Below are 19,821 nucleotides of genomic sequence, written 5' to 3' on the forward strand. Positions count from 1 at the left end.
TCACTCCCCTATATCAATAGGACTAATCTGGTTTCTAAATTAACTTTCTCTGATTGATATAATCTAGGCCAATCAGGGTCTTGGCCTTTGTTTCTGGATTAAGGAAAAAATTAGGGGCCTAGGAGTTTATAGCAAGTGCATATTATAATTTCAGAAGGGCTAGCTTCCTCAACACATACCATAGCATACCACAAGCTTGTGGTAAATATACAACTATTACCCACCCAAGTGTGGTCCTACATCATCTCTACCTCCTTCTCTAGTAAACTGCAGCATTAAGCAACAATTTTGCATATCAATGCAAGAAATCAGTACTTCAGAAGGAAGAAACTAGTATGTGTGAAGAGCAATAAATAGAGGCAAATAGCAGGAGACATATGAATCTTGGTCCAGAATGGGTAACAATCCTGTCTGATAACCATACAGTAAAACTATAAATAGCAAAACACAAAAAGCTTATCCTAAAGAAAGAACTTTACAGCTTGCTATTATACAAGTAACGAAATGGGGAAATACAACACTAGACAATACATAAAATACATGGCTGGGAGAACCAATCGAGATTGAACAAATTTGTAATCCCACCACTGGGGACACTAAAACTGGAGACACAGCCCTGGCAATTTAACAAGACCCTGTCTCACAATAAAAAAGAAAAAAATTGGGGCTGGAGATTTAGCTCAGCAGCATAAGCACCTGCCTTGGAAGCAGGCAGTCGTGAGTTTGATCCCCGGTACCGATAAAAAGGAAAAAGGCCAAAAAATAAAAAATAAAAAAATTAATAAGTGTTAGGAAGTAGATCAGTGGAAAAGCCTTGAGTTCAGGAAAAAGGCCAAAAAATAAAAAATAAAAAAATTAATAAGTGTTAGGAAGTAGATCAGTGGAAAAGCCTTGAGTTCAGGAAAAAGGCCAAAAAATAAAAAATAAAAAAATTAATAAGTGTTAGGAAGTAGATCAGTGGAAAAGCCTTGAGTTCAGTCAACAGTATGGAAAAAAAAAAGAAAGGCAAGACCTAGTGGAAGACCCCTAAGTGCATGGTGTGCTCTCCTGAAATACTTCTCAATAAACGTCTTGAGTTCTTGGCAAAGTATTGTTATAAAAGCCTGATGTTTGCCCAACTTATCTCTGAGATGTGATACCCCAACATGTACTCCTGCTATTTCCATACTCCATCCACCATGAAGCCCTCACCACAATTGAGTCAAAGTGGGGAACATGCCTTTGAAACTCCAAAACTGAATTAACCAGCCCCACTTCTTTTCAGTAGTATTGGACATTTATCTCATGGAACACTAGGTATAACGCCATCCTTTTTTATTTTAAAATACAGTCTTCAGACTTCTGGAACAGTCTGAAACTTGTGATACTCCTGATTCAGTCTCCTGAGTAACTAGTATTACAAATATGTTATATCAAGCCCAGAAATCCTCTTTTTTTATGTATTCTGTTTATTCCAAGTCTGATTAAATTATTTTCAGCCTTTACTGTGATGCGAGTCAAGGGTTTTTTGGTTTGATTTGTACAGAGATCACAAATCAGCAAAATATAACTCTAATAGTGGCTCTAGGCTTTGTATGCTAATTGCCCTCACCACCCTGGGACTCTGAGAACCTACAGACCTCACCCCTCACTGTTATAGGGAGCTAAGACAGAAATTAATATACAGTCAGAAAGGAACTGGGCTCTTACGGAAATCAGTGACAAAGATATCAGAATTGTGGCTGGAGGTACATCTGAACAAGGCCAGGCCTCAAGATAAATATGCAAAGGCCTACATGCCTTCCTAAAAGATAAACAATAACTGTAATTATACTGTAATTAGCACCTAAGCCTGGCCTAATAAGTCAAGCTAGGTACCAGTCACCCAGTTGGGTGACAACAGCATCTGGACCCATCCCTTCCTAAAAATGTCTTTGTTATGTCCATGTATCCATGCTACATGACTCATTTCTCCATTGAGTCAATATTATCTAAGTAGCTATACTTGTAATCTTATAGGTTGATTGTTTTGACCCATATTGTACTCACAGTGTGACTTTGCAGAATAAATTACCACTAACAAAGGATCTTAGAGGCCACCCCACTCAGGACTTCTGGAAATCCAGGAGCTATTTTTCTCTTCATAAACTCTCCTAACTTCTTCCTTTGGTTCACAACTTCAACTAACCCTAACCCTAACCCTATTTGATATCTAATGGGTCAAAAGCTGTATTTCTCCTATAGATTATGTCTCTGGTTGCTATTGCCAATCTCAGTGGATATTTGCTTCTGGGCTCTGAAATTCCTTGGTACTAGCATCTCTGAGTGTCTATAGTCTTTGATTTCTGCTAGGTGTTGGGTACTGAAATCTAGGCAGTGAGCTACTCTGTCCACATTACTTGAGAGAGATTTTCAGAATCTTCCAAGCCCACAAAACCCAAGAACTCAGGAATAAACTTACAAAGTCACCAAATAAGTCTTTGTTTCTTTGAGCCTATGCTACAACATGGAGGAATGGTATTAGCAAACAAGAAGGAGACCTCCTAAACCAGAGAAGTATTGGACGAATGCTGCTTATATAACACAAGTATAACAGAAAAAAGCCCCCCAACCAGTGTACCTCAGTTTCTTATTTTCCCAGGTAATAGTCCCTATTCCAGTTCCAGTTGGTTCTGTATCTTAAAAAAATAGCTGGTCACTATGATGCACGTTGTATAAACCAATCCTCAACTGACAAGCCATTCTGCCTCTCTACTTCCACTTGCTTATCCCATTTAAGCCCTAGCCCACCAGAGATTGGGGGCTGATATTTGGGAAATGATTCAGATGTCATTTCAGTGTCACTTCAGTGTCAGTGTAAATAAATCTACCTCCAAATCCCGAGTACTGTTTCAGTGTTTCTGCTTGCCCTTGCATCTGGTGCATCTGTTGAGAAGACTGACCATGCTGACCTCTTTAGTCACTGGTCATGACCCTTGCAGATAGAGGAAGGACTTTTCCGTGTCCTGAGGGAAAGGTACATCCTTGAGATTTCTCCAGTTCCTTGGAGGTCTGGAGGAGGATTCCTGTCTCCCTGCTCAAGAAGTTCACATTGCAAGTTCACCCCAAAGGGAAGAGGATGCAATCTGCTTATCTGTCTGTCTGCCTGCCTACTTCTAGTAAGGATACATGGGGCATCCCAGTTAGTCTGTCAGCCCTGCTCAGCTCAAACAAAAAAAGAAACTGATCACCTCTTGTTAGTACTACCCTCAAGGGAAGGGGGTTGGAATGTTTAACCTTTGAGTGCTGAATGAATGTGTGGGTGAGTAAAATGGCCAGTGTAAGCAATATGCAGATCTGCTTGTGCACCAAAACTGAGAAGTACTGGTCACAGTGGCTGACTGGGCTCTTACCTGCAGTTCCCTGGCAATCAGTTCCACAGAAGCCTTGCATCCTCCTTAGCTAAAATTGCACCTAAATCCCCACAAGGGGTGTAGCCAGCCAGGTATCTATGAATGGTCTCTCTCTGAGAGGTACCCACCCTTTGTCTCTTGCACCATCATTCAAGGGTACACAATACAAACTGGAAAGTCAGGTATAGGAAGTAATTAGTCAAAACTCACAGTATATGGCTACAGGTAAAGGGACTTTTCTAAGATTACAGAGTCAAAAATGAAACCAAACCACTCCCTATGTCTCAAAGAAAGAAAAAAGAAAAAAGAGACCTACTGTTCCTGAGAATTCCACCTTGACACCCTCAACAGTTGCTGCAGTTACTGCCAACAGTTTCACCTTCCTGCTTCCAACTCATCTACTTCCATCCCATTGAACTGGTTCCAACTAGCTGTTGCCTGCATTCATCCATAGAGCCTCCCCTCAACATTCTGTTTCACAGATACACCTATCCTAGTCAAATGGCATCATCAAATCCCCCCCAAGATGATTGTTACAATTCCTTCTGAGTTCCACATTTTGACTGAAGGAAAATTGGACTCTCAGCCCTAACAAATGAGTTTCTATGGGCTTTTGCAAAGAGTACCCTGCATAGAAATCTAAAATCAGTTGAGCATTTCTCAAAAACATCATAAAGTAGGGCAAAAGCCTATTAACCACTGTAAGGATTGGTTGGAGACTGATGCATGTGTTGGGTTAAAGCAAGGACAGCTCTATAAACAGAGAGAGCCCAAAACAAGCCACGTAAACAAGCTGTTCCAGATCTAGGAAGGCAAGGAGCCTGGACCAGCCAGGCAAACAAGTTTCTAGTAAGTGGGGTTGAAATTGACATCACCTTTCTGAATATATGAATAAATGCACTACAGTGGTTAAGTAGTCTCTTCTCTTCCATCAAGAGACAGGTCTCCACTTGACCTCAGATTTCATCTCTTTTCTTTACTTTCTCATCCTCACACCTCTCATCCTCCCTGCCAGGAACATCTAGAGCTGCAACCAGTCACTACAAACTACTACCCAGAAACCTGATAAAAGAAAAGTACCTGATTTTCATAAGAAAATTGAGTCTGATATATGACTATGTCCTCTGGTTATAAGGACTATGGGCACTAAAAATAAATAAGTAAAAACATAAGAAAATTCCAAAGCTTCAACCAGGATCAAATGATAACCCTTTCGTTGGTCTGTAAACTCAGATTAGGCCAGATGGGGCTCCCTTCTTCAGCTGGGCCAGGAGCCTCTAGTACTACCACTGAGGCAGCTGAGACTCTTGCCTCTTGCCCCTTCTGCTAGGTACAAACTTGCAGCCTGACAGGACATCTCACAAAACATGAATTCCTATATAAGCCGTCTCTACATGGCTTCTTCAAGTTAAAAGTTGTCGCGGTCGCTTCTGGCCGGCGGAAGGACACACGACAAAGTCTGGGAGTGGACAACCTTTTCTTTTTATTCTTCTTCTCCGTACAGCCTGCCCTGGGTTCTCCCAGCTGAAGCCTCCTTTGGTCCGCTCTCCGCGGCTCCTCTTGTGCTTCAGTCTGCCCCGAAGCCTCTATCGGTCCGCTCTCCGCGGCTCCTTCTGGGCTTCTACTTCCGGGCTTCTACCTGGCTTCTACTTCCTCCCAGGGGTGGCACCAGTATATATACGGGTACAGTGTCCAATCATGTTAAAGTAAGCAAGGCAAGCTGATTGGCTAACATCATCAGTTGCCAGGCAGACTATATTGTTGAGCGGGTTGCTTACGCGGTAAGCAGGAAACTGGCGTACTCGATGGGAGGGGTAATCTACCTCAGGCTTTGCTCTTTACTACAGGCCGCACGTCCGCCAAGTAAGGCGACCGGGCTCGGGGCTGCGGCTCCCAACATCTCCCCCTATTTTATTTTTTATGAATGTGCGCATCGTAGCCCTTCCTGGACTGGGTGCAGAGGCTTATGCCCTATGCGTAGGCCCACCGTAGGTCCTTGGCTTAGACCCTGGTCGGCCGTCCCATGGTCTGCCAAGGCCCTGAGGCCCTCGTCCTTTTTCTAGGGCCAGGCACAAACTGGACGGAACCTGGATGCACACAAGCTTGCACTCATTTCCTCTCCGTAAAGAAATCCCCTTGGAGAGAAATTTAGACCTGGGCAGCATCTAACAGTCCAGCGGCTTACGTGCGATATGGGGTAGGGCCTGGCTTAGGTCGAGTCGTGCTGGGGAGGCACGCTCTTACCCGTCATTGACTCATCTACCCTGCTGTGTATTGTCACCTTATGGAGGAGAATGAGGGATGCCCGCCATATCTAGACTCGGTCGTGGGCCAATCGAGCAAGCCATGCATATGCCTGAGGATCTTTTTGTCCATTTCGGGCTACCGCTATTTCTATTCATCTTGTTGGTTGGTCTGTGATGGATCTCCGGTAGGGCAGGTCTGATCTTCAGTCGAGGGCTTTGTTGCCCGTGTCAGTCTCTCCGGTATCCACAGTGGTTCTCGTCCCGGTTCCTGTGGGAAAACACAAATCGCGCCTCGGTTCCAGCTGACCACTGGATCCGGGCCCATCCACTGTCCTGTCAGGACATCTTTCCACTTCACCCACCCTTTATGGTTGGGGGAAGGGTTGCAGTGCTCCACAGCTGGGGAGCGATTATCATTATTTAAATTTAAAAAATTGTGTGTGAATAGTGCCATGGATAATCGTGCCTTTGGGGCCAGGCCTTGGCCTACTCCCCCTTTTTGTTTTTGTAAAATTTCTTTGAGGCTTCTATGAGCCCTCTCAATGATTCCTTGACCTTGGGGATTGTATGGGATACCATGTTTTAATTGAACCTCCATCATTTTGCAGAACTCATTGAAAGCTTTGCCTATATAGGCTGGTCCATTATCAGTTTTTAATATTTTTGGTTTGCCCCATGCGGCCCAAGCTGCCAGGCAATGATTGATCACATTAGACACTTTTTCACCTGTTTCTGCTGTTGCAAATATGACGTGAGAACAGGTGTCTGTGGAAACATGAACATATTTAAGAGTCCCAAACTCCTGTATATGTGTGATGTCCATCTGCCAAACATCACCAGGGATCAAACCTCGAGGGTTTACTCCCATCGGTATGGCAGGTTTATATGTGGCACAGGAGTCACATAGTCGCACGATATCTCGTGCATCTGCTCTGGAAACATGGAAATGGTTTGCTAGTGTCCTGGCATTGACATGAAACTTATCATGGAAGGCACGGGCTCGCTCGATTGGTGTTAGTAAGGTAAAAATCCATAACGGGCGAGTGGCAGTGTCAGCAGCCGCATTCCCCTGTGCCATAGGCCCTGGCAGGGATGTATGTGCTCTTATGTGGGTGGTGAAGACCTTATGGTGCCTGTTCTGAAGCAATGTCTGGATAGACAGGAACAGCCCAGCCACTGTGGAAGTGGATCTAATTAAACCGGCAGTCTCAAGCATTTGCATAGCATTGACCACATACCTAGAATCGGAGACAATGTTAATGGCCTCTGAGAACCGTTCAAGAATCATTTTAATGATCTGCAGTTCCACCACCTGAGGCTGATCTGGTTCAAATTGTATGGTAACCGGGGGCTTGCCTAGGATCACATAGGCGCCTATCCCCGTTTTGGAGCCATCTGTATATATTGTAGTTGCTGGGACTAATGGCTCAGAGGCAGTAACCTTTGGAAAAATTATAGGGTGCTGAGTGACAAATGACAAGATAGGGTCTTTAGGGTATTGATTGTTTATATCCCCATGGAAAACACATCTCAGAATGGCCCAAGTATCTATGCAGGCAGCCAGGGTCTTGATCTGGCTAGCGGTATAGGGTACTCGGATGGCTTGTGGTCCTGAGCCAAAATGTTGGACAGCTCTATCATGCGCTTCAAGGGCCAATGAAGCGACTGCCTCCGGGTAATGCTCTATAACTTTTGCAGGTGAGACCTTAGGGTGTACCCACAGTAGTGGTCCTTTCTGCCAAATCACCGCTGTAGGCTGTAGACTAGTCTGTAGCAAACAGACATCAAAGGGTCGCCCTGGTTCAATTCTGTGTAAGGTAGCCCCACTTAAGGCTTCCTCCACTCTCTGTAAGGCAGCTCTTGCCTCAGGAGTGAGCCTCCTGTGGGAGGCTATATCTGGGTCTCCCTTCAGAAGGTCGAACAGGGGTTTGAGATCTGAATTTGGTATATGTAAATATGGCCTAATCCAATTAATGTCTCCCAATAGCTTTTGCATGTCATTTAGGGTCCTAACGCCATCCGTCCTAATGGTGACCTTCTGCGGAGAGACTAGCATAGGGGAGATTCTCGCGCCTAAGTAGGTCACCATTTTTCCTCCCTGAATCTTGTCGGGGGCAACATGCAGATTAGCTTGTCTCAGGGCCTTGACCAACTGGCCGAGCATATTATTTAGCATGTCTGGGTCCCTGCCGCTGAGCAAAAGGTCGTCCATGTAATGCATACATCTTATCTTGGGAAAGGATTTTCGTAGGGGGGCCAGTAGGGAATCAAGGTAAATCTGACACATAGTGGGACTGTTGGCCATGCCTTGGGGCAACGTTACCCACTCGTATCTGAGATCAGGGCTTTCTTGGTTAATGGTGGGTAAAGTAAAGGCGAACCTATGAGTGTCCTCTGGGTGCAGGGGAATTGAGAAGAAACAGTCTCTAAGGTCTATAACATAAACTGGCCAGGACTGAGGGATGGCTGAGAGAGCTGGCAGCCCCCTCTGGACCGCCCCCAGGGGCTGCATCTGCGCGTTGACCGCCCTTAGATCATGGAGCAGCCTCCACTTGCCAGACTTTTTCTTAATTATAAAAATGGGGGTGTTCCATGGGGAGGTTGACGGCTTAATATGTCCTAATCTAAGTTGTGTACTGACTATTTCTGACAAGGCTAATAGCTTCTCCTTAGGCAGGGGCCACTGAGGTACCCAAACCGGATCATTTGATCTCCAGGTGATTTTGATAGAAGTGGGTAGGAGAGCTTCTTCAGCGGCCCCTAAGAAAAACCCAATCCTTGCCTACCTTTTTTGTTCTCTACTGGTATTGGGGATGTCCGACCCTGCAGGGCATTGCCCAAGCCTTTGCCGGGGGTATATCCCTGATTCCTGAGTATATCCTTAGCCTGGGGGGAGCAGTTTGACGTAAGCGTGACATCCATCTGAGTGAGGATGTCCCTTCCCCATAGAGACACTGGCAACTGCAACACAAACGGTTGGAAATGGCCCTGATGACCCTCCTCATCGCACCAGAGCAGGGTTGAAGCACTAACCTGAGGAGCTGACACCATCCCCAGGCCCTGCAGCGTGTTATCTGCAGTGTTGGTGGGCCAGTTGGAAGGCCAATCCTTTCTGGAGATAATGGAACGGTCAGCTCCTGTGTCTAGGAGCCCTGTTATATTTTTGCCATTGACCTTAAGTGAGAGCATAGGCCTTTTACCAAGTGTCATATGGAGTCCCTCAAAGACTTCCCCTGAGGAACCGAAACCTTGACTTTCTCTAATTTTCTGCTTTGAGGGAAATCTCTTGTGGAGACTGGGGAGCAGCAAGAGCTGCGCTATCTTGTCTCCTTTATTGATTACCATAGTACCCACAAGAGATTGAACCATAATTTTAATATGTCCTGTGTAGTCTGAGTCTATGACCCCCGGGACTACTGTGAGACCCCGAAGGGCCGTGGAGGATCTCCCGATCACCAGACCCACGAAATTTTCGGGTAACGGTCCCTTAAAAGTGGTTTCAACCACTTGAACACCCATATCAGGCACTAATATAAGTCCTGAGGCGACACTGAGGTCCACACCTGCTGACCCAGGGGTGGCCCTTGTTGAAGGCTGCCACCCTGAGCTGTCCTGTCTCTGGGGCGGGGGCCCGCCTGTGAAGGGGGCCCCCTCTGGCCGTTTTTTGGCTCTCTAGCATCTTGTCCACAAATACGGTTGCCCTGAGCATCAAAAACTGACCTACACTCCTCAGCTCTGTGTGATCCCTTCTTGCATCGCCCACAAACATATGGCTCTTCATTCCTAGGACGAGGCCTAGCATCTGCATTGTTTGGGCAGTGACGTTTAATGTGTCCTGGCTCCCCGCAGGCAAAACACCCTTTAGCCTTACATTCCCCTCCTGACCCGCGAGGTCCCCTCTGCTGTACAGCCGCGGCCAGGAGAGCAGCCACTCCCGAGTTAGAGAGCGGCCCCCCTATCTCTCTGCATATCCTAATCCAGGCATTGAGGTCCTTGTTCTTATGAGGAGCTATCGCTGCCTTGCACTCCTTTGTACACTGTTCGAAAATCAGCTGCCTTACCAGCGGTCGAGCCACTCCCGGATCAGAAAATATTTTATCGGCAGCATCTTGCATTCGGGCCACAAAGTCAACAAATGGCTCTGTGGTACCCTGAATTATTTTTGAAAGACACAAGGAGGCTGTTCCGGCACCACTTACTTGCTTCCAGGCGCGGAGCCCTATGGCATTGATTTGTTCATAGACAGCGCCGGGGAACTGCGTCTGATCGTCAGCGTGCCGACCTTCTCCCATAAGCATTTCTTTGTTCCACCCCCGGTTTCCTCGATTGGCGTTTTTCTCAGCCTGCTCTGCAGAGAACTCTGCATACCAGGCTCGCCAATCCAGGTAACTACCCGAGGGCAGACACGCCTTTGCTAGCTGAATCCAGTCCGCGGGGGTGAGGGGCCCAGAAGACAGATTCTCCAGCATGGCAATGGTGTAAGGCGCAGTCGGCCCAAAAGTTGTAACTGCATTTTTAAGTTCTCTAATCTGCTTTATCTCAAAAGGCTCCCATACATTGCGTCCCTGACCCATAGCTACTTGTACAGGAAATATCTCGTAGGGGTCACTATCTATCCCAGGTGGATGTACCTCATGAGACAAGCGTCCCCCCTGCCAAAGCCGCCTGTGAAAATACCGATCCGCCGGCGGCGGAGCATAAAACGGCGGCCGTGATTGGGCGGAGAATGGGGGCCCGTGCATCACTTCCTGTTCTGGCGAAAGGGGGGGGGGGCTCCCAGGCGGCCGCCTCGTGGCGAGGAATCGCCTCCGGGAACGGCCCCCGAGGTGGGGCGGAAGGCTTTGCCTCCCTCTCGCGCCGGAGCGCACTCAGGAGCTCTCTACTCTTCCGCAGACCCGACTCCTTATGGAGCGACTTAGGCTCCTGACAGCTAGTCTCTTTGGCCTCCCTGCCATTCAACTTTCCCTCGTCCTCGGAGTCAGACAACTCCGAGGCTAGAGCCCCGTCCTTCTCCTTAGCATCCTTGTTCCCCTTGACGGACACCTCTCGGGAGCTCCCTGACTGGGCCTGCTCAGATACCCTGCGTACTTTTGTAAGCTCTTGAGAGCTTTCTCCACAACCACCCTCGCTCTTAGTGCCGCTACCTAGCATGTTTCCCATTTTTTAATATGTTACTCACCGCGTGAGGCCCAAGGAATCTGCCACTTACGCGTGAGCCTGAGGGGAGTCTAAAAGCCCTGTAGGTGCGCGCCACCCAGAGCCCAGGCTTATCCCCAACTCACCTGTCTCGCAGCTCTGTACTGGAGCGTTATCCACTACGTCTCGGGGGTGATCAGTCCCCGGGCGGGCCACCAAATGTCGCGGTCGCTTCTGGCCGGCGGAAGGACACACGACAAAGTCTGGGAGTGGACAACCTTTTCTTTTTATTCTTCTTCTCCGTACAGCCTGCCCTGGGTTCTCCCAGCTGAAGCCTCCTTTGGTCCGCTCTCCGCGGCTCCTCTTGTGCTTCAGTCTGCCCCGAAGCCTCTATCGGTCCGCTCTCCGCGGCTCCTTCTGGGCTTCTACTTCCGGGCTTCTACCTGGCTTCTACTTCCTCCCAGGGGTGGCACCAGTATATATACGGGTACAGTGTCCAATCATGTTAAAGTAAGCAAGGCAAGCTGATTGGCTAACATCATCAGTTGCCAGGCAGACTATATTGTTGAGCGGGTTGCTTACGCGGTAAGCAGGAAACTGGCGTACTCGATGGGAGGGGTAATCTACCTCAGGCTTTGCTCTTTACTACAGGCCGCACGTCCGCCAAGTAAGGCGACCGGGCTCGGGGCTGCGGCTCCCAACAAAAAGTGACTGTCTCTTTTGCACCAAGTTAGTCAGCCCCCCTCTCTTTTAACTTTGTGCTTTTAACTTTGGCTGTTTTCCGAGAGGAAGATGACATTTGCATCAGCCTGAGATAGATAACGAAAACCCTGAAGTTGTGAAAACTCTCCTCCCACAGGTATGAACTAAAACTTGTCTCTGGGCCTCACCATCAACCATGCTGCCTCACTATGATCCCATTGCTGTCAGATGTCACAGGAAGCATAAAGAGGTACCCAATCATATGTCAGCCTGATAGACTATAAAACACCTTGGGCAAGGTCTCCCTGCTACCTACAACACAGTGATCACCTTTCATTCTGTGTTTCCCAGCCCATAGGGCTTTTTTGGATTCTTACTTGCCACAAGGATTTGGGAACTCTCCCACTATTTTCAGGGAAGACATCACAACAGAGTTGGCTCTAGGTTTTCTGACCTTCCAGCTCTGCCATGATTCTCTGAAAAATAAAAAATGAGGCTTTAAAACTGCAAAATGTTTATAGACTGTCAAAGTGCTGAAATGCAGTCCTCCTTCCTGTAAGACAGTTCAAGATCTCTGAGCTGCCAATGCTGTAATAGTCTTCTGTATACATTGCTCAGTCGTCTGCCACCCACAGCCTGCTGGTAACATCTGCCTGGACCTAAAGAATGCTTTCTTCTACCTTCAGTTGGCTTCTTTCAGCCAGCCCCTTTTCACAAAGACCCCAGTTCTGGACTCAAAGGTTAACTTACCTGGACTCAGTCTCCCAGAAATTCAAAAACTTATTTATCCTCCTTGGAAAAGCCCTCACATCTGATCAAAGCATTTCTGGTTAATGACATCAAAGCTGCCTGCTGGAAAGGCATACAAAACTCTGTTACAATGTCTGACAGAAACTGGTTACAGGAAAAAATTCTCCACAAATTTCTTGGAACTGGTGGCTTCTATAGACTCTGGATCCTTGAATTTGCAAAAACAATGATTCTTACTCAGACTGTCAGCCCCTGGGAGCACCCAGTGGGCCTATCTGCAAATACTTGGACCCAGTTGCTAAGGGTTGCACCATCTTTTGCTGCCCTACTCTAAAAACAGCTGTCTTTCTGATCAAAAAACTGACAAGCTCACCTTGGGTTGAAACTTAACTGTCCTTTACTGGACCTAAAAATGGACCCCCTGAGAGATACTGAGTACACCCTGTTTACAGATGGAACTAGATTTTTAAGTAATAAAGCCTAACAGGTTACATTTGCTGTGGTTATTTTGAACAAAGGTATTTTGGCCAAAATTCTACTGCTATTGCTTCCTGCTGCTGTTTGGAAACCTGCCACTAATGAAGCCAACTCCTAAGCCCTCTCCAGGGACTGATTGACTGAAATGTCAATTTCAGCCAGATAATCCAGTGCCTCTGAAAGATCAGAGCAGATCTTCCCTCACCATTTGAGCTGGCACCTATTAACCCTACAGTCATCTAAGGATTCAATGTTGTGTTGCTGACCCTGGTCTCATGCAATATATTGGACTCTCTCCATTTTAAGATATATATATGTGTGTGTGTGTGTGTTGCACAGAAATAAAACATAACCCTAAAGAAACAGCTTGTAACCAGTTACAAGAACCATTATACCGAGGAGGAAAAAATGGCGGCTTGGTAGGGGATCGGGCGGAGAGTCTCTCCGGAGAAATCATATTAGAAGCTAGAATATGACAACATGGAGAGGGCCAGACAAATGGATAACGATTCTTATTAACCAAGACAGCACAGCTGGAGGATTTAAAGTTGTGCTGAGACTGTGAAGGCTGATAACGAGAGGCTGCAAATCCCACGCCTTTAAATCAGCAAACTGACCCGTGGACCCAACAGGAAAAGCTGTGTTGGCTTTTGGTGACTGCTGGAAACTGAGACCTGGGACCCCGAGAAGCAGCCAGGACTGCCCCGCTACACCAGAGGAGATTGTGAAAGGCTCTGGAGCTCCAAAGCTGAACGCTGTGCAGTTTTCCATGCTGTGCTGAGAGCACAGGGAGGGCGAGTGGCGTGCTGTGCAATAGACCCAAGAGGAGGACCTGCACCGAACCCTGGTGAGTACTGGGGACCCCACGGCTGCTGGGGTTGGCCAGAGAACATCTTGGAACTGGGCAGTGCCCACCACCACGGGGACATCAATAACACAGAGAGTCTGGCGGCAGACATCTTAGAGTTGTGCAGAACCTACAGCTTGGTGACATCACCGAGTCCCCCTGTAGGGAGGTCTGGTGGAAGACATCTTGAAATTGGGCAGAGCCTGATGCTGTGCTGGCTTCAGCATCATACAGAGAACTAGTGGAAGACATCTTGGATTTGGGCAGACCCGCTGTCCTGGTGCTCCTATCACAGAGAGGTCTGGAAGAGAACAGCTGGGATTTGAGCAGAAACCTGTGCCATAGTGACATTAGTCAGCTGCTTCTGGTACAGAGATAACTGGCAGGAGCTACTGGGGCTAAACCAAGCCTCTGCTTGGAGCCCAATAAGCAGATACAAAATAGTCACAGCTCAGTGACATCCAGAAAGTACAGCCTAATTTACAGATTGACTGGCACAGAGGCTGGAGGCTAGCCTGTACCGCCCCTGCATCCCAGCCTACCCCAGATAACAGCAAATTGGGGAGGATGGCAAAAACTCAAGTCAGCACGCTTCTGAAAGGCCCTAAGCAATACAGAGAGGGCCAGGGACCCCCAGGACACTCCAGTCTGAAAGAAACCAGAAACATGACAAGAGATAAAAATTTTAAAAAATCTCCAGCTGCCCAACATGAGAAAATAAGCCCAGGAGAAGTAAACACTGAAGAAAAAAAGCACAGTAACCATCCAATACTTGACACAGCATCAGCCAAAATTAAAAAATACCTTCATGACCTCATAGATGAATTTAAAGCTGTACTCCTGATCCAAGTGAGGCAAGATATAAAGAGATTAATTAAAGAAATGACAAGCCCCGCCCAAGAGAACACAGATGGAGGAACTGAGAAAATCAGAAAAGAAAGAGAAACTTCTGAAGAAGAATTTAAACATAACTTAGAATACATGAAACAGATCCAAAGAGATTACCTGGAAACTAAAAACTCCATTGAACACTGGCAAAATGCCTTGACAGAAACTAAAGACAGCCTTCTGAAACTTGAAGAGAGATTTATGGCATATGATCGTGAAAGAAAAAGCCTCTTAAAAATAACAAGGAACCAGAAAGAAACAATTCAAAAACTAGAAGATGACAAAAAGATACATAACTTAAGAATAAAGAATGTCAGTGAGGAAGCAGGAGCAACCAAAAATGAAATACAAAGAATATTCACAGATATATTAAAGCAAAATTTCCCATGTATAGCAAAAAGAAATGATATCCAGATAAAAGAGGCATACAGAACACCAGCTACCTACAACCAAAACAGATCTATGCCTAGACATATAATAATCAAGATTCCAGAAATCCACCAAAAGAACAGAATATTAAAAGCAGCCAGAGAAAAGATGCAGATTACCTACAATGGGAAAATTATCAAAATAAGAGCAGACTTATCAACACAAACTCTTAAGTCAAGAAGGGAGTGGGGAGAAATATTCCAAGTACTGAAAGAAAATAATATGCAACCAAAGCTCATACACCGGTCAAAACTCTCTCTCAAAATTAGTGGAGAAATAAGATGCTTCCAAGACAAGGAGAAACTGTGAGAGTTCGTGGCCACCAATCCAACCCTACAGAGAGTGCTGAAGGACATTACAGAGAAAGAGAGGAAGGGATAACCAGGATTCCAGCAACAGTGGCAGAGAGGCCTCAATGAACGGGGCAGACAGTGGAATGAGGGAATAAGGTGGACAAATTATAACAGAAAAGTGGAGTAGCAGACATGAGGCAGAGACGGTAAGCTATAGTCTTTAGTATAGACAGCTCTGAAACACTATAAAAAAAAGGCAGAGGTCATTGTTAATGGTGTATAAGGATTTAAAAGACACAGGAGTCTTATCGCCATATTTAGTTTGAATTTAATTTGTTCTGGTCTGTCCACTCATGTCAGATTTGAGGGCACAGACATCTTGACCCAAAAATAGCAGGTTATACCATGGTAACTATCTTTAGTTTCCTATTAACTTAAACTGAAATCCTGTATTACTTACATTGTCTTACTATGACTGATTTTAATTGAATCTGAATCATAAGACTATGGGTTGGCCTTGGCTGATTTATTTGAATTTGGTATGCTTGTTAGTATCAACCCTAAAAGTAGAGGCAACCACTCTGAAGATGACAGGATGTAAAGGATATCCATACTGGTATTAACTATTAACAGCTCTCAAATCCTACAATGCTTTCAAAGTTAAGTTTTTATAAAAATAGGTAATACTATGTTTAACTATAATAAGCCGGTGTTGTGGACAAATCTATTGAAAATAACAAGAGAAAACATAGTAACTATGGAAGATCATCTATATTGTGGTCTTATATGTCTTATCCATTGCATGTTTTTCTAGGAAATTGTTTTGCTGTCTTGCTACGACTTGGTTTTCCCTATAATACAGAGAGGATAGATATACATGTAGAAATTCACACATGAGTTTTTTTAAAAATTATTTACTGGAACAGATTATATAATGCAAGATGTAATGAACAGATACTCTGAGGAAGAGATGCTAAGAAACCCGAGGCTAATTTTGTAGCATTATGATATAAATTCTAGCAATACTATTGTTTGCTGATTAGAATGACATTGGACTGGTTTCTTGAGTTCAATTTCAGCATATGTAGAGATGGGGACAGCTATCACAAAGAGAATGAGAGATGCGATGGTGGTTATTATTGTCTTCCCTAATGTTAGATCTTGAAGACCTAAAAAGCCTTCATCATCCTGTAATGATTTGATTAGTTCTATAATATGCAATAAGTATTTAAAGTGGGTGAAGATGGGGACAACTATTTGTAAGAAACTGGAGACAGTTAGGTAGACAGTGAAGATCTCCAGTGGACTTGCTTTGAAATCTTTATTTCTTTAAATTGTTTTTTTAACTGTTTTGTTCTGTTTTGATATGTTTAATCTTACCCTCTTTGAGATGTAAAACAAATGTGTAGGACTGATAACCATATTACTGAGCTTTTGTTCGATCATTGAGCAGAACTGTTTGTAGTGTCACTTTTTGAATGTCATTCTCAATACTTTAATTCTGTAACCTGAGCAGCTATTTCTAAGATGACCATATATAACTTATCAACCAGCAATTTCTTACCGTTTGTTTTTCTGTAATTTTGTATTATTTCTACCCTTTTTTTATCTCCATGTATTTTTTGTTTCCTTTTCTAAAGAACCATTATACCTATAGACTTTTCTGCACACACATATAACCCAGGCATATACTAACTTGTGGGAAGCCCTGTAATTGGCTGCCACCTTATATATGCAGGCCGCAGCACCTTAACTTCCTGTCGGAGTTAAGTTTGGTAGTTAAGCAGCATCTTGCCTAGCTTGTTTGGCCTATTCAGGGATTATGCTTATGAGCCCGCATGCGGGAAATTTGAAAATTTGATTTAACCTATAACCCTCAGTCTTGCCACTGTTACTAAGTTACCTGCTGACATCTCAGAACCCAACTCCCTCCTCCCCCAATACCCTATATGTTACTTTTTCCTTGAATAAAAGAAACTTGATTCCATTGGACTTCTGACTTGTCTCCATTCTTTGCGTCTCTTGTTCCCCCTCTAGAGTCTCCATGGACTTACCCACAGGCCGGGACACTAACTATCTCTACAAGTTTCAGAAATGTAGCTTATATCTGCTAGGAAATTTACCTGGACAGCTCCTCCAAGGCTCACCCTGAAGAGACAACACACTCAAAGCCCTGTTCTGGTCTCTCTGGACGCTGGTAGTCCATGCATGACTGAAGCCTGAAGACGTCCTTCACAGAAATGTTCCATACATATTCCTCTTGATTTTTGTGTCTTTCCAGGCTGCTTACCCTAGTCCTTGCTCCCCCACGCCTCTGGTAACTGTATTTTTTGCCTTAAACTATGAAGGGTTGCCCAAAGAAAACAGAGCAATCAAACACTTGACCTAGATCTGATGAGCATCCAAGACACACTGGACACTCTCCTGGATCAGATTAACTCCCTCACTACCTTGCCAGCATAATGTGAGAGACCACACAGGCTTAAATTATGCCTCTTCCTAAAAGCAACTTAGAGAAAAATCTCTGTATGGGACTTTCTAACCCTAACCCTAACCCCGTCATCCCAGCCAACCTCTTATCTGCAGTTGGAGATCAGCCACAAAATAACTTCAGGGGTACTAGGAGGACATTGAGGCAAGTAATCCCAGTCCATTCTCAGGGAGCTGATGAGGATAGTAAGGGAAAGCAAAAAGGAGGTGTGTGATGGGTATCCCAGAAAAAAGAAGTCAGGGTTTTTTTTTATCCATTTCAATTGAGATGAAGATACTTCTCTGTGTGTGTGTCTTTCTCTGTCCCTCTGTGAGTGTCTCTCTCTGTGTCTCTGTCTCTGTTTCTTTTTGAAATGAGTTCTCACTATGTACTCCAGGATGGCCTCAAACTTGAGATCCTTCTGCCTCAGAGTGCAAACCTAGGATTAGAGGTTTGAATCAGCACTGAAGTTTCACATTCTCCCATCAATTTATTGATGTGGTGAATTATGTCCTCTATTTGGCTGCATATTTTTAAAGGCATTTTGAACCCGTTTTCAATTTCCCAACATTTTCACACAAGTGATTTGATTTTGTAATACTATCTTAGTTTGGGCATAATTTGCTAGCTTTATGTTGAGAGGGAATCCTACCTCTTTCTATCCCTCTATGAGTACATAGCAAAGGGGTTCAATCCAGTGACTAAAGCATGCTAAACATGTGGTCTATCACTAAGCTACACTTCCAGTTTTAATGTGTCCTGTGGGGAGCTACTGACACAGGAAATTGACCATATGTGTAACGATGGGGCATGGCTACGCCAAGGACAAAGGGACAAGCCATGTGAAGAAGCTGCTTCAGCCCAGAGAACACCAAGACAATTCAAACCATGGGCTGCTAGGACAGTGGGTGTCATAATAAAAAGTTATAAATAAATGCTCCGGCAGTGAGGGAGCAGTTCTTCTCCTCCCATCTGGAGAGTAAGGGCTCCACCTGACCCCAGATTTGTCTCTTCTTTATTTTGCCATCCACTGGCAGTTCTTCCCAAGGAAACTCAGAGGGCCATGAGGGTCATGGCAATGCTGTTTGTATTTTTCTGGAGTTCTTTGTTTTGTTTTCATTAGTGAAGTTTGAAACCAGGACTTTAACACTGTGCTATATTTCCAATCTTTTTCATTTGGTGTGGTTTCCTGAACTTGGGCTAGATTGCCCAAGCTGGACTCAAACTTGCAATCCTCTTATTTTGTAACAGAAATTTAAAATTCAACTAGTAGCCTGTTGCTATATTGAAATGGGAGAGTCTCATCCTGCCTGTCACATAGACTGCTAAACTTGGTTAGCCTTAACTGTGTCCAGCTGCTTCTCACAGCCTGTCAGGTCAACCGGACTAGGTCCAGCTGTAATGTTTGTTTTCCCATCTTAAAATGTATCCTATTTCTCCAACATGTTTCAAAGACTTTCCATCTAGTCCAGTCAAGGGCACACATAACTCTCCCTACTCCGCTGAATACTCCCTCCCAGAATTTTCCTGCCTTATGATAAACAATTCCTTTTAGTAAACCTGCCTGAAACAAATGTGCCTGACAATGTATGACTTGATTCATATAACCAATTATATAATAAACTGCTATCAGTTTTTTTTACTTTCTCCTTGCAAATCTTATATAAACTAAACCTAAAGCTGATTTGGGGCTGGTAATCTTGAACTGCTCCTTTTGACAAAATAAAGTTTGCCTTCCAACTCCTTAACACAAGGCGTCTTCCTTTTGGCTTGGTACCAGGTTTCCTTCCACAGTCTCACCCTGCTAGGATGTTAGGATTACAAGTGCGGGTTCCATACCCATACTGGAATTATCTTTATTTTATTTTGGTACCAGGAATTGAACTCACAACCTCCTGCTTGCCAGAAAGGTGAAATGCTACTGCACTATATCCTCTGTTCCCCGATTTGGATTTTTTTTTTCCCTGTTTGGATTTTTTAAAAAGACTTACACTGTATATTTTGAAAGTGTAGCAGATCCACCAATTAAAACATGTTCCTGAAAACAAAACTGTTCTTAAATTTTTCAACAACTTTAGGTTTAATAAGATATTTTCTTAAGTTAGTGAACTGTTTCTTTAAATTATCTATTTGGTTTCAAATTTGTTAGCAAGGAATTGTGCAAATCATTACCTCACAAATAGTTTGTATTTATGGCTATTTTTATCCTACT

The sequence above is a fragment of the Cavia porcellus genome, unplaced genomic scaffold (assembly GCF_034190915.1).
Source record: "Cavia porcellus strain 051 isolate PalLab524CR breed Dunkin Hartley unplaced genomic scaffold, mCavPor4.1 scaffold_16, whole genome shotgun sequence".
Classification (NCBI taxonomy): domain Eukaryota; kingdom Metazoa; phylum Chordata; class Mammalia; order Rodentia; family Caviidae; genus Cavia; species Cavia porcellus.